The sequence below is a fragment of the Arachis stenosperma genome, chromosome 3 (genome assembly GCF_014773155.1).
Source record: "Arachis stenosperma cultivar V10309 chromosome 3, arast.V10309.gnm1.PFL2, whole genome shotgun sequence".
In the NCBI taxonomy this organism is placed as follows: Eukaryota; Viridiplantae; Streptophyta; class Magnoliopsida; order Fabales; family Fabaceae; genus Arachis; species Arachis stenosperma.
In genome coordinates, this window is record NC_080379.1 from 58,052,588 (window position 1) to 58,079,303 (window position 26,716).

At 39.7% G+C, this 26,716-nt stretch overlaps 2 non-coding genes across 2 annotated transcripts; one reads left to right on the forward strand and one right to left on the reverse strand.

Moving 5' to 3' along the window:
* Positions 1 to 4,835: 4,835 nt before the first annotated feature.
* Positions 4,836 to 4,942, reverse strand: LOC130971366 (small nucleolar RNA R71). The gene has a single exon (XR_009082589.1). It is a non-coding gene; the product is annotated as a small nucleolar RNA R71 (small nucleolar RNA).
* Positions 4,943 to 26,179: 21,237 nt separating this feature from the next.
* Positions 26,180 to 26,287, forward strand: LOC130971325 (small nucleolar RNA R71). Its single transcript, XR_009082550.1, has one exon. It is a non-coding gene; the product is annotated as a small nucleolar RNA R71 (small nucleolar RNA).
* Positions 26,288 to 26,716: the final 429 nt, after the last annotated feature.

The window sequence follows — 26,716 nt, forward strand, 5'->3', positions numbered from 1 at the left end:
ATCTGAGAACTAATCGTCCCAAGATGTCTAATACACTAGTAAAAAGTTCTATTTATAATAAACTAGCTCCTAGGGTTTACAAGAGTAAGTAATTGATGCATAAATCCACTTCCGGGGCCCACTTGGTGTATGTTTGGGCTGAGCTTGATCTATCCACGAGCTGAGGCTTTTCTTGGAGTTGAACTCCAAGTTATGACGTGTTTTGGGCGTTCAACTCCGGATCATGACGTTTTTCTGGCGTTTAACTCCAGACAGCAGCATGTACTTGGCGTTCAACGCCAAGTTACGTCGTCAATTTCCGAATAAAGTATGGACTATTATATATTGCTGGAAAGCTCTGGATGTCTACTTTCCAACGCAGTTGAGAGCGCGCCATTTGGAGTTCTGTAGCTCCAGAAAATTTATTTTGAGTGCAGGGAGGTCAGAATCCAACAGCATCAGCAGTCCTTTTGTCAGCCTTTTTCAGAGTTTTGCTCAAGTCCCTCAATTTCAGCCAGAAATTACCTGAAATCACAGAAAAACACACAAACTCATAGTAAAGTCCAGAAATGTGAATTTAACATAAAAACTAATGAAAACATCCCTAAAAGTAGCTTAAACTTACTAAAAACTACCTAAAAACAATGCCAAAAAGCGTATAAATTATCCGCTCATCAGTTGTTATCTTTCTCTTTGGAAAATAAGATTAGGTTTTGAAATTTAATTAGTTAGGAAGATAGATTATAAATAAGTGAACAAGGTTCCCATCAATTAATTATCATCAAATCATCACTGCAGCCAACCAACACCTTATTAGTTTTAGGTTATTTTCTTTTCTTTCATGAGTAATTAAACATCTCTGTTAAAGTTTAGGAGCTCTGTTATATTTTATAGATTAGTAATACAAGTGTTTTCTTTATTTTGATTTATAATTTTCTACTTTTTCAAGAATGAGTTTTATTCTTCAAGATTTTTGCATGAGTCCAAGTAGGAAAACACAAGTATTGTATTTTCTAAAAATTTAACATCTTCAAAGCCTTTAACATTTCCATTCTTTGATTAGTTTCCTAAATCTCTAAACCTCCTTTGGTCACCACAATTCTCTCTTTGTTGTTCTTTGTTGTACTTCAAGAATCATAATCTTTTCACCAAGGTTTGATTGATCTAATTAGAGATTCAATTAGATGTTGTTTGATTCAATCCATTAATACTCGTGGAAATGATATCTACTCACTGTGATATTACTTGATGCAATTTGGTGTACTTGCTAATATCCGAACGTATCAGCTTTGGCTCATCAAGTTTTTGGCGGCATTGCCAGGATTTAATTGAGATTGACAACATATATTCGGTTAAATCACTAACTTAGATCTTGTTTTATTTTATTTGCTTTTCTTTATTCTATTTAATTCTTCTTGTTCTTCGTTATTCTTCTTCTTTTTCCGCATGGTGCGTTTGATTTCTTGTTATTTTTTCGTGCATGCAAGGGGAAGAAGATTGCATTCTCTTCGCTCCAAAAATTGAGAAGATGCTTGCAAAAATAAGAAAGATATCAAGGGCTAGGAGAGAAGACGTCGGAAGAATGGCAGAAGAGAATGATAATTAAGTCCGGTTAAAGAAATGCAAGGCTATTTCTCTAAGGAGCAGAATTAATAAAGAGCTGGAGAATTCACAATTAATGGAGAAAGGTGGCATGAAACAGTCTGACTCCCAACCTAGAAGACTCAAAAGCCAAACTTGTAACGTTAAAAGAGTGCTTGTTGGGAGGCTGATGCCAGGGCATCTAGGCCAGTTTCACTGACCTTTTCTTTACTGTTTTAAGGTAGTTTCATGCATTTTCTTAGGAAATAAGGCAAGTTTTGGATGAAAATACACTTACACCTTGATTCAAGCAACTATTGTGAATTCCACATGATTTCATGAAGATTTTGCTAGAATTGAATGATAAATTGATGATGCATAATCTCATGACTTTGGCTAGAGCTTTGATGCACTTTATTTGCTTGATTTCAGGACAAAGGAAGCAAGGAAGAACCACGTTAGTACTCACATTAATCTAGTTAACGTGACCACTAACGTGGAATGGTAAATAGCTTGCAACATTAAGGAGAAAAGTGATCACCAATAACGCCCGCGAAGCCATCAAAAACCCACGTTAATTGCCACGTTAACTAAGTTAACGTGGTAGTTAACGTGGAGACAAAAGAAAGCTCCAACGTTAGTGGTAAATGTGAACACCACTAACGTTCCAAGATTTGGCAATGAGCCACATTAAGAGTCACGTTAACTTAGTTAACGGGAACTCTAACGTGGAAGAGAGGAACAATGCCAACGTTAGTGACACTCACCTTTGTCACTAATGTTGGATCAACTAGCATTGCCCACGTTAGTGGTCACGTTAAGACCACTAATGTGAAAGTTAACGTAGAGCTGAGATTTTTGAGCCAACGTTAGTGACACTCACCTTTGTCACTAATGTTGGAAGACGACATTACTACCATATTAGTGGCCACGTTAACTTAGTTAATGTGAGCTCTAACGTGGAGAGTAGGGGCAATTTGAGCGTTAGTGACAAAGGTAAGTGTCACTAACGCTCTCGAAGGTGAGGCATAACCACATTAAGAGCCATGTTAGTTACACTAACGTGAACTCTAACGTAGGGACAAGGGGCATAAGACAACGTTATTGGGAAAGGTGAGTCCCAATAACGCTTGCGAAGGGTTATAAGCCAACATTATTGGGAAAGGTGAGTCCCAATAACGCTAGCGAAGATTTACAAGGCAACATTAGTGGTCACGTTAGTGCCACTAACGTTGGAGTTAACGTAGGCTATATGGGGTTGGAACGTTAGTGAAAATTATGATTGCCACTAACGTTCTCGAACCCACAATGTCACTTAACGTTAACTTCACTAACTCCCATGCCTAATTCATACTTCTTTGCAAGCTGGGCCCACTAAAGATTGGAACTGCTTCAACTCAAGATCCAAAGCCCACATTCAAGACTTGAAGAACTCACTAGAAGATCAAGAGGAGTAGTATATATAGGAGTAGTTTTGAACTATACAGGAGCTTGGCACATTGGAGAACTACTCTCTGTATATTTACCTTTTTGCACTTTTAGCTGGGATGTATTATTTTCTGCCATTTTCCATTTCTAGAGCTATGAACAACTAAACCCCTTTCATTGGGTTAGGGAGCTCTGTTGTAATTTGATGGATCAATTATAGTTTTCATTCTCTTATTCATTCTTCTCTTTTGATTTACTAGAAAGCTTTCGATCTTAATTCAATTGGTTAGTTGTCTTGGAAAAGAAACTCTCCATAATTGGATCTCCTCTGAGCCTTGGAAAAGGGATGAGGAGATCATGCTAGAAATGCTTTCTCATGTTGGACCAAATTGGGGTCTTGGCGGATATAGTGACATGTAATCCTCCCAACACTTTGATTTGGAAATACATGTAGTATAATCAGTGACCATACTTCATCTCTTCCCATGAGCAATTAAATCAAGGAATTGGGTAATTGTTCAAGCTTAGAGAGATTGGATTACCAAGGAATTGGAATCTAATCACCTAAGATTGCCAAGGAGATCAATAGATGCATTGATTGAGGAAGAGATGAAAATGAACTTGATCCGGAGAATACAACATCTCCTGAGCCCAATGAATTCCCCATTTCTGATCTTACCATTCTCTTTATTTTCTGTCATTTATTTTCATGCTCGTTACCCTAAATCTCCATTTAAGATTTTCCACTTTATTTTCTGCTATTTACTTTTCCGCCATTAAATTTTCTGCAATTCTCAAACTACACTCTGTTTAGCTCAACTAGCATACTCTTCCAACTAAAGTTGCTTGACCAATCAATCCCTGTGGGATTCGACCTCACTCTATTGTGAGTTTTTACTTGACGAAAAATTCGGTATACTTGCCGAAGGGAAATTTGTTGAGAGAAAAGTTTTCACGCATCAAGTTTATAGCGTCGTTGCCGGGGATTGATTTTGTATCAACAATGATTAAGTTGGAAGCTCACTAGATTGGGCATTTTTCCTTTGTTTATTTACTTTATTCAGTCATTTATTTTCACTTTGTTTAACTTCTTCCTCATCCTCTATACCCTCTCTGTTTTTCTTTCTTTCTTTGTTATTATCTACAATTCTGCTCACTAACCCACTAACTGTTTGATAATTTGCATCACTCACACTAATAATCACTCTAACAAGAATAACCTCTTCATTTTATCTCTTGCTACGTATTTTGTTAGTTGTATGACAGGGAGAAGAGGGGGGATCTCAATTTCCTTCGATTCAGAACCTGAGAGAACCCTCTGGAGATTAAGGAGGGAAGCAAGAGGGAAAGGAGTTGTTGGTGCTGAGGAAGAGGAAGAGTACTTTGAACCCAACATGGAAGAGAACTTGGAAAACAATCATGAAGAAGAAGCTCACAACCATGCTAGAGAAGGCCCTGCAAATTATGCTGAACAAGAAATGAGAGTTCTAGGCTCCTACATCAATCCAAATCCAGAAAACTGTGGAAGTAGCATCTAGAAGTCCACCATACATGCCAACAACTTTGAACTAAAACCCCAGCTCATCACCCTTGTTCAGAACAACTGCTTATTTGGAGGAAGTGCTCAAGAAGACCCCAATCAACATCTAACCACCTTCCTGAGAATTTGTGACACTGTGAAGTCTAAATGAGTCGACCCGGATGTCTATAGGCTGCTGTTGTTCCTTTTTTCACTCAGGGACAAGGCATCAAAGTGGCTCGAATCCTTTCCAAAGGAGAGCTTGACAAATTGGGAAGATGTGGTGAATAAATTTTTGGCAAGATTATACCCTCCTCAAAGAATTAACAGGCTAAGAGCTGAGGTACAGACTTTCAGGCAATAAGATGGTGAGACTTTCTATGAGGCATGGGAGAGGTTCAAGGACTTAACAAGAAGATGCCCACTAGATATGTTCAATGAATGGGTTCAACTTCACATTTTCTATGAAGGTCTTTCCTATGAGTCAAAGAAGGTTTTAGATCATTCATCAGGGGGCTCTCTAAACAAGAAGAAAACCATTGAAGAAGCCATATATGTCATTGAAACAGTAGCTGAGAATAACTACTTCTATGCCTCTGAAAGAAGTAACACTCGAGGAGTAATGGAGCTGAACCACATGGATGTATTGCTAGCTCAAATAAGATGATCACCAAGCAGCTAGCAGATCTCACCAAAAAGGTGGAGGAAAACCAAGTTGCAGCAGTCATCACTTCATCACCAACTCAAGAAGGAGTGAATATAGGAGAAGAAAGTGACTGGGAATAAGCCAACTATGTTGGAAACTCACCTAGATAAATCCATGACCCATACTCCAAAACCTACAACTCTAGATGGAGAAATCACCCCAACTTTGGTTGGGAAAATCAACAAGACCAAGGTCAAGACCAGAGACGCCACAACCTCAACTCCAATAACAATGTAACTCACCAACATACCTCACAGAGATCCTATCAACACCCACCTAATCCCAATCCACCATCACTAACAGACGATAGACTTTCAAAAATTGAGACTCTACTTGAAGATTTATGTAGAGAAGTCCAAGACAACAAGGTGTTTAAGGAAGAAGTGCGAGCCAATATCAAAAACCAAGGAGAAAACATCAAGAGACTTGAGTCCCAAGTAGGGTATCTATCTCAACAAATTCCCAAACCCATTGATGGATTTCCCAGTGACACGGAGAAGAACCCAAGAGGAGAAATAAAGAAAGTAAGGTGGGAAGAATGTAAGATGATCACCACAAGTGATGAGAAGAGTATGAATGAAGTAGAACACCTCCAAGACAATCAAAAGGGAAACCAGGAAGAAAGGAGCCATGCACCTCAACCCACACTCAAGGAAGAGCTGAAGAAGAAGGAGACACTTAACCCATATGCACCCTTTCCCCAAAGGCTTAAAGGTGGTGTAGCAGGGAGAATGTATTCAAGATTCCTTGACATGTTTGCATCTCTTGATGTAAATATACCATTTATTAAAGCCCTCCAGCAAATGCCTTCCTACATAAAGTATATAAAGGAGCTATTAGCCAGAAAGAGTTCATTGAAAGGTGGACAAACAATAAAGATGAATAGGGATTGCAGTGCTCTCATTCAACCAGGGCCACCCACAAAGAGAAAGGATCCAGGGAGTTTCCATATTCCCTGTGCCATAGGAGAAATAATGATTGATAAAGGACTCTGTGAACTGGGAGCGAGCATCAACTTAATGCCTCTATCCCTCATGAAAAATCTTCAAATAAATGAGCTAACACCCACAGATGTAATCATTAAGTTGGTTGACGAAACCCAAAACCAGGCAATAGGAGTGGTTGAGAATGTGCTAGTGAAGGTTGGGAACTACTTCCTCCCCACAGACTTTATTGTCCTGGAAATGGATGAGAACCCTATTTACCCCATCATTCTGGGAAGGCCATTCTTAGCCATAGCCAGAGCAATCATAGATGTGGAACGAGGAGAGCTAGTGTTGAGAATACATGATGATCAGCTCACTTTTAATGTTTTCAACCTCTCACAAGAAGCAGATCATGATAACAAAGAGATGATGGAGAATCCAAATAAGGAAGCACAAGCACCACACATAAGGACTCATATGGTTAACAACCAATGTGATCAGAAGGAGCAACAGCCAAGTGTAATCCAAAAGGAACCAGACCCACCAGAATCACATGAAATAGACAACAAAACCATTCTCAAAAAGAAAACCACAAGGAACAAGTTGGCATCAACAGACACAAGAAAAAAGGTCCCAAGGGGATGGAAAAAGAAGAAAATCCCTACAGAAGATTTCTCGCCAGGAGATGAAGTGGTCTCTACATACTTCCATCTATACCACCTCACCTCCCCACTATTCCATCCCAACTGCCTCCAGTGTACACCATCAACAAAATCTTGTCCCTAGAGCATATGGAGCTTATCAACAAGGCCAGCGGACATAGGTTCACTGCAAAGGGGAAAGATTTCAAGCACTATCAGCCACCTTGACAAGGACCAAACGTCAAGCTAATGACACTAAAGAAGCGCTTCATGGGAGGCAGCCCATTTTCTATGCCCTCTTCCTTTAATTTCTAATAATAGTAATAAGGCAAATTTCATGGATTTTAAAATCAATTTTGACAACCAATATAAGACCCCTTTACATGCAGCGTATAGTACATGATAAGTTTGGTGTTCAAGGCACACCAAGTGGGCTTGAACACACTTTATGAGAAAAAATTATTCCCCAAAATTGTGGCACCATATGATCACAAACAAGTTTGGTGTACCAACGATGCATGCATGGAAAATTTAGTGGTTGATTGATTTGCATTCATGGAAAGCATTTAGTCATTTAAAAACAAAAGAAAAAGATATTTTTTTTAGCTAGCTCACACTTTAAGTTTTCCCACCAAAAATTTCAATTAACCATTTGCATTCCTTTTTTTTCATGTATAGGGAATCAAAAGGGACATTGATGGTACTTGATAGGATAATTAATAAAGGTAGGAGAATTCAAGGTTTATGAACTCATAGCCCAAGGCATTCGGAAGTTTGCTGAGAAGAGCGATTCTGGAGGAAAGTTGGGTTATCCCAGCACTATTCTCCGTCTTTGCAACTAGGCTAGGGTGATATTCGAGGATGAAAACCCCGAGAGGATAAAGGTTGGCCTTCCCATCACTTATCGTCGGATGCATGCTGCTGCAACTCCACTACCTCAACGAAGGGTAAGAAAGAGGCCAGCCCATCAAGCTGAAGAAGGATAACATCCACAGGAGCAAATTCCAGCAACCTTAAGCATGCACCAATTACAAGAGACTATTGATACTCTATCTAGGCAATGCATGGAAAATCAGGAGGTACAGAAGGAATTTCAAATGCAATTAATGGACCGCCAAGAAGAATCACTCTCTAGATGGATGAATCAGCAAAGGGAATGGCAAAAACAATTGATGGACCAGCAATTGGAACAAAGGAGATAATGGAGTGAATCCTTCCATAGCCTGAACCAGAAGCAAGATCAACATCCAAGCACATCAAGGTGCACACATTCATGAGATGCATAGGAAACAAAGAGAACAAGCAGATCTTTTCGATGAATACAGAGCATTCTCGGAAGGAGTCTACATGAGTGAGACTGGATATCATGTGAATACCCAAGCCAGGCTTGGGTACCTAGTTAGACAACTACCTGTATTGCATCCTGGGATCACAAAATATGAGGATGTAAAGGATGAATTAGCACGAGTGGAGCGCGAAAGGGCCAAACAAAGTCATGAGTCATTAAGGAAGGCACTAGAAGATTGGAAAATAGCTAGAATGAATCGGATGAGAGGAAGCACTAGCGGACAAAGTGAACTTAAAGAGGGCAAGGAAGCAGAAGAACATGAGCATGCCAATAAGTGAAAGGTGGTGAAGTTCCTTCTTAGTTTTATCTAATTCACAGCTTTAAATAAGGAAAATCATGTATGAAATAGAACATGCTTCCATGAGTAGCTTAGGATTTTCAATTCTGCATTTAAGCTTTTCATTGCATAGGTCTATGTTTATTGAGCTTAATGTCTTTAGTGTTCCCTTCCACCTTTCTTACTTGTATACTTGTCCTTTAAGTTAATCAAAAAGAAAATGCTATGAAAAGAACAAGAGTGGAGTTATTTCGTGAAGTAGGTTCTGAATATTTGTGGTAGGATGATTAGTAAGCTAAGTTGGTTCACCAAACAAGGAAAGAAGGCAACTATCTACCCTGAATCCTATGCTTGAAACACATCCTATGAGACTAACTAAATAATAAGATCCCAATAAGAAAAGAGAAAGAGCAATAAAAGTGAAAAGGAAAGAAACACAATAAGAAACAATGCTAGGCACCAAGGGTTTTAAGATTGAGGCATGTGTCTGTGGTGTTCATGTGCAAGGGATATGCTTGGATGAATTAGCTCTTAGGGGTGCCTCATCACTTGGGAACTTGGATTAACTAGTCCAGGATTATCAGCTGAAAGTCCACTATCAAGAGTGACCTTTGCTACAGAACACTTAGTAACCCAAAGAGGTGCTGGACACCAAGGTCTCAAGAAAGAAAAATAACAAACCATGTGCCTGTGGTGTGTATGTATGAGGGAAAGAGACTTGGGGGAGTAAGTCTGTAGGGGTGTCTTAACACCTAGCACCTTGAGCCAACTGGTTCGGGAGTGTTGACTGAAAGCTTATTGATAAGCGGATAATTTATACGCTTTTTGGCATTGTTTTTAGGTAGTTTTTAGTAAGTTTAAGCTACTTTTAGGGATGTTTTCATTAGTTTTTATGTTAAATTCACATTTCTGGACTTTACTATGAGTTTGTGTATTTTTCTGTGATTTCAGGTAAATTCTGGCTGAAATTGAGGGACTTGAGCAAAACTCTGAAAAAGGCTGACAAAAGGACTGCTGATGCTGTTGGAATCTGACCTCTCTGCACTCGAAATGGATTTTATGGAGCTACAGAACTCAAATTGGCGCGCTCTCAACGGCGTTGGAAAGTAGACATCCAGGGCTTTCCAGCAATATATAATAGTCCATACTTTATTCGGAAATTGACGACGTAACTTGGCGTTGAACGCCAAGTTCATGCTGCTGTCTGGAGTTAAACGCCAGAAAAACGTCATGATCCGGAGTTGAACGCCCAAAACACGTCATAACTCGGAGTTCAACTCCAAGAGAAGCCTCAGCTCGTGGATTGATCAAGCTCAGCCCAAGCATACACCAAGTGGGCCCCGGAAGTGGATTTATGCATCAATTACTTACTCATGTAAACCCTAGGAGCTAGTTTATTATAAATAGAACATTTAACTATTGTATTAGAAGTCTTGGATCATTTGGTCTTGTGACCACATGGGGGCTGGCCATTCGGCCATGCCTGAACCTTTTACTTATGTATTTTCAACGGTGGAGTTTCTGCACACTATAGATTAAGGGTGTGGAGCTCTGCTGTACCTCAAGTATTAATGCAATTCTATTTTCTTTTATTCAATTCTCTCTTATTCTTATTCCAAGATATTCATTCGCACCCAAGAACACGATGAATGTGATGATTATATGACCCTCATTATCATTCTCACTTATGAACGCGCGTGATTGACAACCACTTCCGTTCTACATGCAACAGAGCTTGAATGTGTATCTCTTAGATTCCCCAACAGAATTTTCGTGGTATAAGCTAGATAGATGGTGGCATTTATGAGGATCCGGAAAGTCTCACCTTGTCTGTGGTATTCCGAGTAGGATCCTGGGAATCCGGAAAGTCTAACCTTGTCTGTGGTATTCCGAGTAGGATTCCGGTAATGAATGACTGTGACGTGCTTTAGACTTGCAAGTGCTGGGCGTTAGTGACAAACGCAAAAGAATCAAGGGATTCTATTCCAGTAGGCGCGGGAACCAACCAGTGATTAGTCGTGCTGTGACAGAGCGCGTGAGCGTAATTTTCACTGCGAGGATGGGATGTAGCCTTCGGCCAGGTGATGCCTCCAGACGATTAGCCATGCGAGTGACAGCCGCAGAGGACCATTTTCCCGAGAGGATTGAAAGTAGCCATCGTCGAACGGTGAACCCCTATAAACAGCTTGCCATGGAAAGGAGTAAGAAGGATTGAGTTGAAGCAGGAGAATGGCAGGCGTCCTTGAGCCATACAGTATCTCCATGCGCCTATCTGAAATTCCCACTATTAATTTACATAAGTATTTCTATCCCTTTTATTATTTCATCTATTTTCTTATTTCTATTTTCAAACCCATAAATCAATTTTAATCTGCCTAACTGAGATTTACAAGGTGACCATAGCTTGCTTCATACCAACAATCTCTGTGGGATCGACCCTTACTCACGTAAGGTTTATTACTTGGACGACCCAGTACACTTGCTGGTTAGTTGAACGGAGTTGTGAATTCAACCAGTGCCATAATAATGATTTCATACAAATAGTTAGAACATGGATCACAATTTCGTCCACCAAGTTTTTGGCGCCGTTGCCGGGGATTGTTCGAGTATGGACAACTGACGGTTCATCTTGTTGCTCAGATTAGGTAATTTTCTTTTCAAAAACCTTTTTTCAAAATTTTTCTTGTATTTCTCGTTTTTCCTCACATTATTTTCGAAAAAAAAAATTAATAAAAATACAAAAAAATCATAAAATCATAAAAATCAAAAATATTTTGTGTTTCTTGTTTGAGTCTTGAGTCAATTTTTAAGTTTGGTGTCAATTGCATGCTTTAAAAATTTTTTCTTGCATTTTTCGAAAATCCATGCATTCATAGTGTTCTTCATGATCTTCAAGTTGTTCTTGATAAGTCTTCTTGTTTGATCTTGATGTTTTCTTGTTTTGTGTCTTTTCTTGTTTTTTTATGTGCATCTTTGCATTCATATTTTCCATGCATTAAAGATTTCTAAGTTTGGTGTCTTGCATGTTTTCTTTGCATCAAAAAATTTTCAAAATTATGTTCTTGATGTTCATCATGATCTTCAAAGTGTTCTTGGTGTTCATCTTGACATTCATAGCATTCTTGCATGCATTCATTGTTTTGATCTAAAAATTTCATGCATTAAGCATTTTTGTTGTTTTTCTCTCTCATAATTAAAAATTCAAAAATCAAAAAATATCTTTTCCTTATTTCCCTCTAAATTTTCGAGATTTTGGGTTGACTTGGTAAAAAATTTTTAAAATTAGTTGTTTCTTACAAGTCAAGTCAAAATTTCAATTTTAAAAATCTTATCTTTTTAAAATCTTTTTTTTAAAAATCATATCTTTTTCATTTTTTTTATAATTTTCAAAAATTTCAAATTATTTTCAAAATCTTTTTCTTATCTTTACATCTAAATTTTTGAAAATTCACTAATAATTAATGTGATTGGTTCAAAAATTTGAAGTTTGTTACTTTCTTGTTAAGAATTGTTCAATCTTTAAGTTCTAGAATCTTATCTTGTAGTTTCTTGTTAGTGAAGTAAATAATTTCAAAATTTTTGAAATAAATCTTTTTATCTTTTATTTGATCTCTTTCAAAAATTTCATCTTTTTCAAAATTTGATTTCAAAATATCTTATCTAACTTATTATCTTCTTATCTTTTTCAAATTTGATTTCAAATCTTTTTTTCAATCAACTAACTAACTTCTTGTTTGTTTCTTATCTTTTTCAAAACCACCTAACTACTTTTCCCTCTCTAATTTTCGAAAATATCTCATCCCTTTTTCAAAAATTCTTTTTAATTAACTAATTATTTCATGTTCAATTTTAATTACATTTTATCTCTAATTTTCGAAAATTACTAACCTCTTTTTCAAAAAAAATTAATTTCGAAATTTCTCTTCTCTTTTCTTCTTCTATTTAATTATTTAATTACTAACACTTCTCTTCACCTCTCTTCATCCAAAATTCCGAATCTCCTTCTTCATTCTTCTACCCCTTTCTTTTTCTACTAACATAAAGGAATCTCTATACTGTGACATAGAGGATTCCTCTTCTTTTCTTGTTGTCTTCTCTTTCATATGAGCAGGAACAAGGATAAAGGCACTCTTGTAGAAATTGATCCAGAACCTGAAAGGACTCTGAAGAGAAAATTAAGAGAAGCTAAATTACAACAATCCAGAAACAACCTTTCAGAAATTTTCGAACAAGAGAAGGAGATGGCAGCCGAAAATAATAATAATGCAAGGAGAATGCTTGGTGACTTCACAAAGCCAACATCCAAGTTTGATGGAAGAAGCATCTCCATTCCTGCCATTGGAGCCAATAACTTTGAGCTGAAACCTCAGCTAGTTTCATTAATGCAACAAAACTGCAAGTTTATGGACTTCCATCTGAAGATCCTTATCAGTTTTTAACTGAGTTCTTGCAGATCTGTGAGACTGTAAAGACGAATGGAGTTGATCCTGAAGTCTACAGACTCATGCTTTTCCCTTTTTCTGTAAGAGACAGAGCTAGAATATGGTTGGATTCACAACCCAAGGATAGCCTGGACTCATGGGATAAGCTGGTCACTGCCTTCTTGGATAAATTCTTTCCTCCTTAAAAGCTGAGCAAGCTGAGAGTGGATGTTCAAACCTTCAAACAAAAAGATGGTAAATCCCTCTATGAAGCTTGGGAAAGATACAAGCAGCTGACCAAAAGATGTCCATCTGACATGTTCTCAGAATGGACCATATTAGATATATTCTATTATGGTCTCTCTAAATTTTCGAAAATGTCATTGGACCATTCTGCAGGTGGATCTATTCATCTGAAGAAAATGCCTGAAGAGGCTCAAGAACTCATTGACATGGTTGCAAATAACCAGTTCATGTACACTTCTGAGAGGAATTCCGTGAACAATGGGATACCTCAGAAGAAAGGAGTTCTTGAAATTGATACCCTGAATGCCATATTGGCTCAGAACAAAGTGTTGACTCAACAGGTCAACATGATCTCTCAAAATCTGAATGGATTGCAACATACATCCAACAGTACTAGAGAGGCAGCTTCTGAAGAAGCTTATGATCCTGAGAACCCTGCCATGGCAGAGGTTAATTACATGGGTGAACCTTATGGAAACACCTATAACTCATCATGGAGAAATCATCCAAATTTCTCATGGAAGGATCAACAAAAACCTCAACAAGGTTTTAACAATGGTGGACGCAACAGGCTGGGCAATAGCAAGCCATATCCATCATCTTCTCAACAACAGACAGAGAATTCTGAACAAAACACCTCTAATTTAGCCAATGTAGTCTCTGATCTGTCAAAGGCCACTTTCAGTTTCATGAGTGAAACAGGATCCTCCATTAGAAATCTGGAGGCACAAGTGGGCCAGCTGAGTAAGAAAGTCATTGAAACTCCTCCCAGTATTCTCCCAAGCAATACAGAAAAGAATCCAAAAGGAGAGTGCAAGGCCATTGACATAGTCAATATGGCCGAATGCACAAGGGAGGAGGAGGACGAAAATCCTAGTGAGGAAGACCTCCTGGGACGTCCCTCAAGCAAGAAGGAGTTTCCTATTAAGGATCCAAAGGAATCTGAGGCTCATACAGAGACCATAGAGATTCCATTAAATCTCCTTCTGCCATTTATAAGCTCTGAAGACTATTCTTCCTCAGAAGAGAATGAGGATGTAACTGGAGAGCAAGTTGCTCAATATTTAGGAGCTATCATGAAGCTGAATGCCAAGTTATTTGGTAATGAGACTTGGGAAAGTGAACCTCCCTTGCTCATTAATGAACTGGATACTTGGATTCAGAAAATTCTACCTCAAAAGAAACAAGATCCTGGCAAGTTCTTAATACCTTGTACCATAGGCACCATGATCTTTGAAAAAGCTCTGTGTGATCTGGGGTCAGGGATAAATCTAATGCCACTCTCTGTAATGGAGAAGCTGGGGATCATTGAGGTACAACCTGCCTTGTTCTCATTACAACTGGCAGACAAGTCATTGAGACAAGCTTATGGAATAGTAGAGGACGTGTTAGTAAAGGTTGAAGGCCTTTACATCCCTGCTGATTTCATAATCTTAGACACTAGGAAGGAAGAGGATGATTGCATCATCCTTGGAAGACCTTTCCTAGCCACAGCAGGAGCTGTGATAGATGTCAACAGGGGGGAACTAATCCTTCAATTGAATGGGGACTACCTTGTGTTTAAGGCACATGTCCATCCCTCTGTGACAGAAGAGAGTAAGCATGAAGAACTTCTCTCAGTTCAGAGTCAAGAAGAACCCACACAGTTAAACTCTAAGTTTGGTGTTGTGAGGCCACAACCAAACTCTAAGTTTGGTGTTAAGATCCCATATCCAAACTCTAAGTTTGGTGTGGACAACTATCAACATTGACCTGATCACCTTGTGGCTCCATGAGAGCCACTGTCAAGCTATTGACATTAAAGAAGCGCTTATTGGGAGGCAACCCAATTTTATTTATCTAATTTTATTTTATTCTATTTTATTGTTATTTTGTGTTTTATTAGGTACATGATCATGAGGAGTCACGAAAAAAAATTAAAAAAAAATTAAAAACAGAGTCAAAAACAGAAGAAAAAAATTTTCACCCTGGAGGACGCACAGGCTGGCGTTCAACGCCAGAACAGAGCACCATTCTGGCGCTGAACGCCAAAAACAAGCAACATCCTGGCGCTGAACGCCAGGAATGTGCCCAGAGAGGAAAACTGGCGCTGAACGCCAGTAACAAGCATGGAACTGGCGTTCAACGCCAGAAACATGCTTTACATGGGCGTTGAACGCCCAGAATGTGCACCAAGGGGCGTTTAAACGCCAGAATGATGCACGAAGGCATTTTACATGCCTATTTGGTGTAGGGATGGAATTCCTTGACACCTCAGGATCTGTGGACCCCACAGGATCCCCACCTAACATATTCCCACCTTACCTTTTAATCCTAATCACACTCTCCTAATCCAAATCCACTCTTCCCCATGTCACACTTCCCAACACCTTTCACCAATCACCTCAATTCCTCTTCCCAATTACCCCATTCACCACTCACATCCATCCACTCTTCCCCATAAACCCCACCTACCTTCAAAAATTCAAACCAATTTCCCTCCCATTCCCACCCAAATGGCCGAACATACCTCCCCCCCTTTCCCTATAAATACCCTTCCATTCTACTTCATTTTCACACAACACAACCCCTCCTTCTTCACCTAAACCGAACCCACCTTTCTCCCTCTCTACCATATTTTCTTCTTCCTCTTCTTCTCTTCTTTCTTTTATTGCTCGAGGGCGAGCAATGTTTTAAGTTTGGTGTGGTAAAAGCATAAGCTTTTTTTTGTTTTTCCATTACCAATGGCACCTAAGGCCGGAGTATCCTCTAGAAAAGGAAAAGGGAAGACAAAAGCTTCCACCTCCGAGTCATGGGAGATGGAAAGATTCATCTCCAAGAGCCATCAAGACCACTTCTATGATGTTGTGGCAAAGAAGAAGGTGATCCCTGAGGTCCCTTTTAAGCTCAAAAAGAATGAGTATCTGGAGATCCGACATGAAGCCTGAAGAAGAGGTTGGGAAGTCTTAACCAACCCCATGCAACAAGTCGGAATCTTAATGGTTCAAAAGTTCTATGCCAATGCATGGATCACTAGGAACCATGACCAAGGTATGAACCCAAATCCAAAGAATTATCTCACAATGGTTAGGGGGAAATACTTGGATTTCAGTCCGGAAAATGTAAGGTTGGCATTCCACTTGCCTATTATGCAAGGTGATGAATGCCCCTACACTAGAAGGGTCAACTTTGATCAAAGGTTGGACCAAGTCCTTATGAACATTTGTGTGGAAGGAGCTCAATGGAAGAGAGACTCCAAAGGCAAGCCAGTCCAACTAAGAAGACTGGACCTCAAGCCTATAGCTAGAGGATGGTTGGAGTTCATTCAACGCTCCATCATTCCTACTAGCAACCGATCTGAAGTTACTGTGGATCGGGCCATCATGATTCATGGCATCATGATTGGAGAGGAAGTAGAAGTTCATGAGGTCGTCTCCAATGAAATCTACAAAATAGCCGACAAGCCCTCACCTATGGCACGGCTAGCTTTTCCTCACCTTATTTGCCATCTATGTTACTCAGCTGGAGTTATCATAGAAGGAGATGTCTCCATTGAAGAAGACAAGCCCATCACCAAGAAAAGGATGGAGCAAGCAAGAGAAGCTCCTCACGGTTCTCAAGAGGTGCATGAGGAAGCTCATCATCAAGAAATCCCTGAGATGCCTCAAGGGATGCACTTTCCTCCAAACAACTATTGGGAGCAACTCAACACTTCCTTAGAAGGTTTGAGCCACAATGTGGAACAATTAAGGGTGGAACATCATGAGCACTCCATCATTCTCCAAGAAATAAGAGAAGATCAAAGAGCAATGAGGGAGGAGCAACAAAGGCAAGGAAGGGACATAGAAGAGCTGAAGAACATCATTGGTCCTTCAAGAAGAAGACGCCACTAGAGGTGGATTCATTCCTTGTTCTTTATTTCTTTCTGTTTTCGGTTTTTAGTATTGTGTTTATCTATGTTTTGTGTCTTTATTTCATGATCATTAGTATGAAACCATGCCTTAAAGCTATGAATAAAATCCATTAATCCTTCACCTCTCTTAAATGAAAAATGTTTTAATTCAAAAGAACAAGAAGTACATAAATTTCGAAAATAGCTCTTGAATTTAATTTAATTATATTGATGTGGTGACAATACTTTTTGTTTTCTGAATGAATGCTTGAACAGTGCATATGTCTTTTGATCTTGTTGTTTATGAATGTTAAAACTGTTGGCTCTTAAAAGAATGATGAACAAAGAGAAATGTTATTGAGGATCTGAAAAATCATGAAATTGATTCTTGAAGCAAGAAAAAGCAGTGAAAAAGAAAGCTTACGAAAAAAAAAATGGCGAAAAAAAATATATAGAAAAAGAAGGAGCAATAGAAAAAGCCAATAGCCCTTAAAACCAAAAGGCAAGGGTAAAAAGGATCCAAGGCTTTGAGCATCAATGGATAGGAGGGCCCAAGGAAATAAAATCCAGGCCTAAGCGGCTAAACCAAGCTGTCCCTAACCATGTGCTTGTGTCATGAAGGTCCAAGTGAAAAGCTTGAGACCAAGTGGTTAAAGTCGTGATCCAAAGGCAAAAGAGTGTGCTTAAGAGCTCTGGACACCACTAACTGGGGACTCTAGCAAAGCTGAGTCACAATCTGAAAAGGTTCACCCAGTTATGTGTCTGTGGCATTTATGTATCCGGTGGTAATACTGGAAAACAGAGTGCTTAGGGCCACGGCCAAGACTCATAAGTAGCTGTGTTCAAGAATCAACATGCTTAACTAGGAAAGTCAATAACACTATCCGAAATTCTAAGTTCCTAAGAGACGCCAATCGTTCAAAACTTCAAAGGAAAAAGTGAGATGCCAAAACTGTTCAGAAGCAAAAAGCTACAAGTCCCGCTCATCTGATTATAATTAATATTCATTGATATTCTGAAATTTACAGTATATTCTCTTCTTTTTTTATCCTATTTGATTTTCAGTTGCTTGGGGACAAGCAACAATTTAAGTTTGGTGTTGTGATGAGCGGATAATTTATACGCTTTTTGGCATTGTTTTTAGGTAGTTTTTAGTAAGTTTAAGCTACTTTTAGGGATGTTTTCATTAGTTTTTATGTTAAATTCACATTTCTGGACTTTACTATGAGTTTGTGTGTTTTTCTGTGATTTCAGGTAAATTCTGGCTGAAATTGAGGGACTTGAGCAAAACTCTGAAAAAGGCTGACAAAAGGACTGCTGATGCTGTTGGAATCTGACCTCCCTGCACTCGAAATGGATTTTCTGGAGCTACAGAACTCCAATTGGCGCGCTCTCAACGGCGTTGGAAAGTAGACATCCAGGGCTTTCCAGCAATATATAATAGTCTATACTTTATTCGGAAATTGACGACGTAACTTGGCGTTGAACGCCAAGTTCATGCTGCTGTCTAGAGTTAAACGCCAGAAAAACGTCATGATCCGGAGTTGAACGCCCAAAACACGTCATAACTCGGAGTTCAACTCCAAGAGAAGCCTCAGCTCGAGGATTGATCAAGCTCAGCCCAAGCATACACCAAGTGGGCCCCGGAAGTGGATTTATGCATCAATTACTTACTCATGTAAACCCTAGGAGCTAGTTTATTATAAATAGAACATTTAACTATTGTATTAGAAGTCTTGGATCATTCAGTCTTGTGACCACATGGGGGCTGGCCATTCGGCCATGCCTGAACCTTTTACTTATGTATTTTCAACGGTGGAGTTTCTGCACACTATAGATTAAGGGTGTGGAGCTCTGCTGTACCTCAAGTATTAATGCAATTCTATTTTCTTTTATTCAATTCTCTCTTATTCTTATTCCAAGATATTCATTCGCACCCAAGAACATGATGAATGTGATGATTATATGACCCTCATTATCATTCTCACTTATGAACGCGCGTGATTGACAACCACTTCCGTTCTACATGCAACAGAGCTTGAATGTGTATCTCTTAGATTCCCCAACAGAATCTTCGTGGTATAAGCTAGATAGATGGCGGCATTTATGAGGATCCGGAAAGTCTCACCTTGTCTGTGGTATTTCGAGTAGGATCCTGGGAATCCGGAAAGTCTAACCTTGTCTGTGGTATTCCGAGTAGGATTCCGGTAATGAATGACTGTGACGTGCTTCAGACTTGCAAGTGCTGGGCGTTAGTGACAAACGCAAAAGAATCAAGGGATTCTATTCCAGTAGGCGCGGGAACCAACCAGTGATTAGCCGTGCTGTGACAGAGCGCGTGAGCGTAGTTTTCACTGCGAGGATGGGATGTAGCCTTCGGCCAGGTGATGCCTCCAGACGATTAGCCATGCGAGTGACAGCCGCAGAGGACCATTTTCCCGAGAGGATTGAAAGTAGCCATCGTCGAACGGTGAACCCCTATAAACAGCTTGCCATGGAAAGGAGTAAGAAGGATTGAGTTGAAGCAGGAGAATGGCAGGCGTCCTTGAGCCATACAGTATCTCCATGCGCCTATCTGAAATTCCCACTATTAATTTACATAAGTATTTCTATCCCTTTTATTATTTCATCTATTTTCTTATTTCTATTTTCAAACCCATAAATCAATTTTAATCTGCCTAACTGAGATTTACAAGGTGACCATAGCTTGCTTCATACCAACAATCTCTGTGGGATCGACCCTTACTCACGTAAGGTTTATTACTTGGACGACCCAGTACACTTGCTGGTTAGTTGAACGGAGTTGTGAATTCAACCAGTGCCATAATAATGATTTCATACAAATAGTTAGAACATGGATCACAATTTCGTCCACCACTTATCATAAAGATTTTCCCTCTTACAGAGCACTTAGCCAAAAGAAGAATGTAATAAACCTTGAAAAAGAAGGAAGGATCAACAATTAAGAAGTCTCAAAGGATGTAATCAAGAGAGTGACTAAGGACTTGATAAAGGCCTGAAACCTAGTAAAGGAAAGAACCTAAGTTGCTATGGATGAAACCCCATAAACCAGGAATTCTACTTCTATATTATCTTCTTGCTCTTTCATTCATTCTTCCTATGTTTCAGTACTTCCTTAGGGACAAGCAAGCTTTAAGTTTGTTGTTGTGATGCCAGGGCATCTAGGCCAGTTTCACTGACATTTTCTATACTGTTTTAAGGTAGTTTCATGCGTTTTCTTAGGGAATAAGGCAAGTTTTGGATGAAAATACACTTACACCTTGATTCAAGCAACTATTGTGAATTTCACATGATTTCATGAGGATTTTGCTAGAATTGAATGATAAATTGATAATGCATAATCTCATGACTTTGGCTAGAGCTTTGATGCACTTTATTTACTTGATTTCAGGACAAAAGAAACAAGAAAGAACCACGTTAGTACTCACGTTAATCTAGTTAACGTGACTACTAACGTGGAATGGTAAATAGCTTGCAACGTTAAGGAGAAAAGTGATCACCAATAAGCCATCATAAACCCACGTTAATTGCCACGTTAACTAAGTTAACGTGGTAGTTAATGTGGAGACAAAAGAAAGCTCTAATGTTAGTGGTAAACGTTAACACCACTAACGTTCCAAGATTTGGCAATGAGCCACGTTAAGAGTCACGTTAACTTAGTTAACGTGAACTCTAACGTGGAAGAGAGGAACAATGCCAATGTTAGTGACACTCACCTTTGTCACTAACATTGGATCAACTAGCATTGCCCACGTTAGTGATCACGTTAAGACCACTAACGTGAAAGTTAACGTAGAGCTGAGATTGATGAACCAACGTTAGTGACACTCACCTTTGTCACTAATGTTGGAAGATGGCATTACTACCACGTTAGTGGCCACGTTAACTTAGTTAACGTGAGCTCTAACGTGGAGAGTAGGGGCACTTTGAGCGTTAGTGACAAAGGTAAGTGTCACTAACGCTCTCGAAGGTGAGGCATAACCACATTAAGAGCCATGTTAGTTACACTAACGTGAACTCTAACGTAGGTACTGGTGCGCGAAATTGTGATCACTACAACTTCGCACAACTAACCAGCAAGTGCACTGGGTCGTCCAAGTAATACCTTACGTGAGTAAGGGTCGATCCCACGGAGATTGGTGGTATGAAGCAAGCTATGGTCACCTTGTAAATCTCAGTCAGGCAGACTCAAATGGGTATAGTGATAAACGAATTAAGCATAAAGATAAAGATAGAGATACTTATGTAATTCATTGGTAGGAACTTCAGATAAGCGCATGAAGATGCCTTCCCTTCCGTCTCTCTGCTTTCCTACTGCCTTCATCCAATCCTTCTTACTCCTTTCCATGGCAAGCTCGTGTAGGGTTTCACTGTTGTCAGCAGCTACCTCCCATCCTCTCATTGAAAACGATTGCATATGCTCTGGTCACAGCATAGCGGAATTCATCTGTCGGTTCTCAATCAGACCGGAATAGAATCCAGTGATTCTTTTGGCGTCTGTCACTAACGCCCCGCCCTCAGGAGTTTGAAGCACGTCACAGTCATTCAATTATTGAATCCTACTCAGAATACCACAGATAAGGTTTAGACCTTCCGGATTCTCTTGAATGCCGCCATCAAGTCCTGCCTATACCACGAAGATTCCGATTAAAGAATCCAAGAGATATTCACTAGAGCCTTGGTTGCTTGTAGAACAAAAGTGGTTGTCAGTCACCTTGTTCATGAGTGAGAATGATGATGAGTGTCACGGATCATCACATTCATCAAGTTGAAGAACAAGTGATATCTTAGAACAAGAACAAGCGGAATTGAATGGAAGAACAATAGTAATTGCATTAATACTCGAGGTACAGCAGAGCTCCACACCTTAATCTATGGTGTGTAGAAACTCCACCGTTGAAAATACATAAGAACAGGGTTTAGGCATGGACGAATGGCCAGCCTCCCAGTGATCTAAGAACTAGATGTCCGAAGATGATCAAAGGATCAAAAACAATCCAAAGATGAAAATACAATAGAAAAAGGTCCTATATATAGAGAACTAGTAGCCTAGGGTGTACAGAGATGAGTAAATGACATAAAAATCCACTTCCGGGCCCACTTGGTGTGTGCTTGGGCTGAGCAATGAAGCATTTTCGTGTAGAGACTCTTCTTGGAGTTAAACGCCAGCTTTTATGCCAGTTTGGGCGTTTAACTCCCAATTAGGTGCCAGTTCCGGCGTTTAACGCTGGAATTTCTTGAGGTGACTTTGAACGCCGGTTTGGGCCATCAAATCTTGGGCAAAGTATGGACTATCATATATTGCTGGAAAGCCCAGGATGTCTACTTTCCAACGCCGTTGAGAGCGCGCCAATTGGGCTTCTGTAGCTCCAGAAAATCCACTTCGAGTACAGGGAGGTCAGAATCCAACAGCATCTGCAGTCCTTTTGAGTCTCTGGATCAGATTTTTGCTCAGATCCCTCAATTTCAGCCAGAAAATACCTGAAATCACAGAAAAATACACAAACTCATAGTAAAGTCCAGAAAAGTGAATTTTAACTAAAAACTAATAAAAATATAATAAAAACTCAACTAAAACTACCAAAAACATACTAAAAACAATGCCAAAAAGCGTACAAATTATCCGCTCATCACAACACCAAACTTAAATTGTTGCTTGTCCTCAAGCAACTGAAAATCAAATAAGATAAAAAGAAGAGAATATACTATAGACTCCAAATTATCAATGAAACTAAGCTCCAAATTAGATGAGCGGGACTAGTAACTTTTTGCCTCCGAACAGTTTTGGCATCTCACTTTATCCTTTGAAACTCAGAATGATTGGCTTCTTTAGGAACTCCGAATCCAGATAGTGTTATTGATTCTCCTAGTTAAGTATGATGATTCTTGAACACAGCTACTTATTGAGTCTTGGCCGTGGCCCAAAGCACTCTGTCTTCCAGTATTACCACCGGATACATACATGCCACAGACACATAATTGGGTGAACCTTTTCAGATTGTGACTCAGCTTTGCTAAAGTCCCCAATTAGAGGTGTCCAGGGTTCTTAAGCACACTCTTATTGCCTTGGATCACAACTTTATTTTTTTTTTCTTTTTCTCTTTCTCCCTTTTTTCGTTTTTTTTCCTTCTTTTTCTCTTTTTTTTTTTCTGTTTTTTTGTATTCACTGCTTTTTCTTGCTTCAAGAATCATTTTTATGATTTTTCAGATCCTCAGTAACATGTTCCTTTTTCATCATTCTTTCAAGAGCCAACAATTTTAACATTCATGAACCACAAATTCAAAAGACATATGCACTGTTTAAGCATACATTCGGAAAACAACAAGTATTGTCACCACATCAAACTAATTAAGCTAGTTTTAAAGATGAATTTGAAATCCTGTACTTCTTGTTCTTTTGTGATAAAAACAGTTTTCATTTAAGAAAGGTGATGGATTCATATTCATAGCTTTAAGGCATAGACACTAAGACACTAATGATCATAAGACACAAACATGGATAAACATAAAGCACCACAATTCGAAAAAAAAACAGAAAATTAAAGAACAAGGAGATTAAAGAACGGGTCCACCTTAGTGATGGCGGCTCTTTCTTTCTCTTGAAGGTCCTATGGAGTGCTTGAGCTCCTTAATGTCTCTTCCTTGTCTTTGTTGCTCCTCTCTCATGATCCTTTGATCTTCTCCAATTTCATGGAGGAGGATGGCATGTTCTTGGTGCTCCACCCTTAGTTGTCCCGTGTTGGAACTTAATTTTCTTAGGGAGGTGTTAATTTGCTCCCAGTAGTCTTGTGGAGGAAAGTGCATCCCTTGAGGTATCTTAGGGATTTCTTGAGGGGTCTCTTGTTTGCTCCATCTTCTTCTTAGTGATGGGCTTGAGGTCATGCCTTCTAAACAAAAAGCAATGCTTTTACCACACCAAACTTAAAAGGTTTGCTCGTCCTAGAGCAAAAGAAGAAAGAAGAGAGTAGAAGAAGAAGAAATGAGGAGATGGAGGTGGTGAAGAGGTATTGAGGTGAATGGTGAATGGGTGAAGAAGAAGAGAGAGTGGTGGGGTTGGTGGGGATCCTGTGGGGTCCACAGATCCTGAGGTGTCAAGGAAAAGTCATCCCTGCACCAAATGGCATTCAAAATCACGTTTTGAGCCATTTCTGGCGTTAAACGCCGGGCTGGTGCCCATTTCTGGCGTTTAACGCCAAGTTTTTGCCCTTTCCTGGCGTTTAACGCCAGTCTGGTGCCCCTTTCTGGCGTTAAACGCCCAGAATGGTGCCAGACTGGGCGTTAAACGCCTAACTGCTAGCCTCACTGGCGTTTAAACGCCAGTGAGTTCTTCCTCCAGGGTGTGCTGTTTTTCTTCCCGTTTTTCATTCTGTTTTTGCTTTTTCAATGGATTTTGTGACTTCTTATGATCATCAACCTACAAAAAAGATAAAATAACAAAAGGAAATAGATAGAATATAATCATTGGGTTGCCTCCCAACAAGCGCTTCTTTAATGTCAGTAGCTTGACAGATGGCTCTCATTGAGCCTCACCTTTTCTCAGAGCAATGTTGGAACCTCCCAACACCAAACTTAGAGTTTGAATGTGGGGGTTCAACACCAAACTTAGAGTTTGGTTGTGGCCTCCCAACACCAAACTTAGAGTTTGACTGTGGGGACTCTGCTTGTCTCTGATTTGAGGGAAGCTCTTCAAGCTTCTTCTCCATGATGACAGAGGGATATCCTTGAGCCTTAAACACCAAGGATTCTTCATTCACTTGAATGATCAACTCTCCTCTATCAACATCAATCACAGCCTTTGCTGTGGCTAGGAAGGATCTGCCAAGGATGATGGATTCATCCATGCACCTCCCAGTCTCTAGGACTATGAAATCAGTAGGGATGTAATGGTCTTTAACTTTTACCAAAACATTCTCTACAAGTCCATGAGCTTGTTTTCTTGAGTTGTCTGCCATCTCTAGTGAGATACTTGCAGCTTGTACCTCAAAGATCCCTAGCCTCTCCATTACAGAGAGGGGCATGAGGTTCACACTTGACCCTAAGTCACACAGAGCCTTCTTGAAGGTCATGGTGCCTATGGTACAAGGTAGGGAAAACTTCCCAGGATCTTGTCTCTTTTGAGGTAATTTCTGCCTAGACAAGTCATCCAGTTCTTTGGTGAGCAAAGGAGGTTCATCCTCCCAAGTCTCATTTCCAAATAACTTGTCATCTAGCTTCATGATTGCTCCAAGGTATTTAGCAACTTGCTCTTCAGTGATATACTCATCCTCTTCAGAGGAAGAATACTCATCAGAGCTCATGAAAGGCAGAAGTAAGTCCAATGGAATCTCTATGGTCCCATTTTGAGCCTCAGATTCCCATGGTTCCTCATTTGGGAACTCATTGGAGGTCAGTGCACGCCCATTGAGGTCCTCCTCAGTGGCGTTCACTTCCTCTCCTTCCTCTCCAAATTCGGCCATGGTTATGGCTTTACACTCTCCTTTTGGATTTTCTTCTGTATTACTTGGGAGAGTACTAGGAGGGAGTTCAGTAATTTTCTTGCTCAGCTGACCCACTTGTCCTTCCAAATTTCTGATGGAGGACCTTGTTTCAGTCATGAGACTTTGAGTGGTTTTGATTAGATCAGAGACCATTGTTGCTAAGTCAGAAGTATTCTGCTTAGAGCTCTCTGTCTGTTGCTGAGAAGATGATGGAAAAGGCTTGCCACTGCTAAACCTGTTTCTTCCACCATTATTGTTATTGAAACCTTGTTGAGGTTTCTCTTGATTCTTCCATGAGAAATTTGGGTGATTTCTCCATGAAGAATTGTAGGTGTTTCCATAGGGTTCTCCTAGGTAATTCACCTCTTCCATTGAAGGGTTCTCAGGATCATAGGCTTCTTCCTCAGATGAAGCATCCTTAGTACTGCCAGGTGCATTTTGCATTCCAGACAGACTTTGAGAAATCAAATTGACTTGTTGAGTCAATATCTTGTTCTGAGCCTATATGGCATTCAGAGTGTCAATCTCAAGAACTCCTTTCTTCTGATCGGTCCCATTATTCACAGGATTCCTTTCAGAAGTGTACATGAATTGGTTATTTGCAACCATTTCAATTAGCTCTTGAGCCTCTGCAGGCGTCTTCTTCAGATGAAGAGATCCTCCAGCAGAGCTATCCAAAGACATCTTGGATAGTTCAGAGAGACCATCATAGAAAATACCTATGATGCTCCATTCAGAAAGCATGTCTGAGGGACATTTTCTGATTAATTGTTTGTATCTTTCCCAAGCTTCATAGAGGGATTCTCCATCCTTCTGTCTGAAGGTTTGGACTTCCACTCTAAGCTTACTCAATTTTTGAGGTGGAAAGAACTTTGCCAAGAAGGCATTGACTAGCTTTTCCCAAGAGTCCAGGCTTTCTTTAGGTTGTGAGTCCAACCATGTCCTAGCTCTGTCTTTTACAACAAAAGGGAATAGCATCAGTCTGTAGACCTCAGGGTCAACCCCATTAGTCTTGACTGTGTCACAGATTTGCAAGAACTCAGCTAAGAACTGATGAGGATCTTCCAATGGAAGTCCATGGAACTTGCAATTCTGTTGCATTAGAGAAACTAATTGAGGCTTAAGCTCAAAGTTGTTTGCTCTAATGGCAGGGATAGAGATGCTTCTCCCATAGAAGTCGGGAGTAGGTGCAGTAAAGTCACCCAGCACCTTCCTTGCATTGTTTGCATTGTTGTTGTTTTCGGCTGCCATGTGTTCTTCTTCTTTGAAGAATTC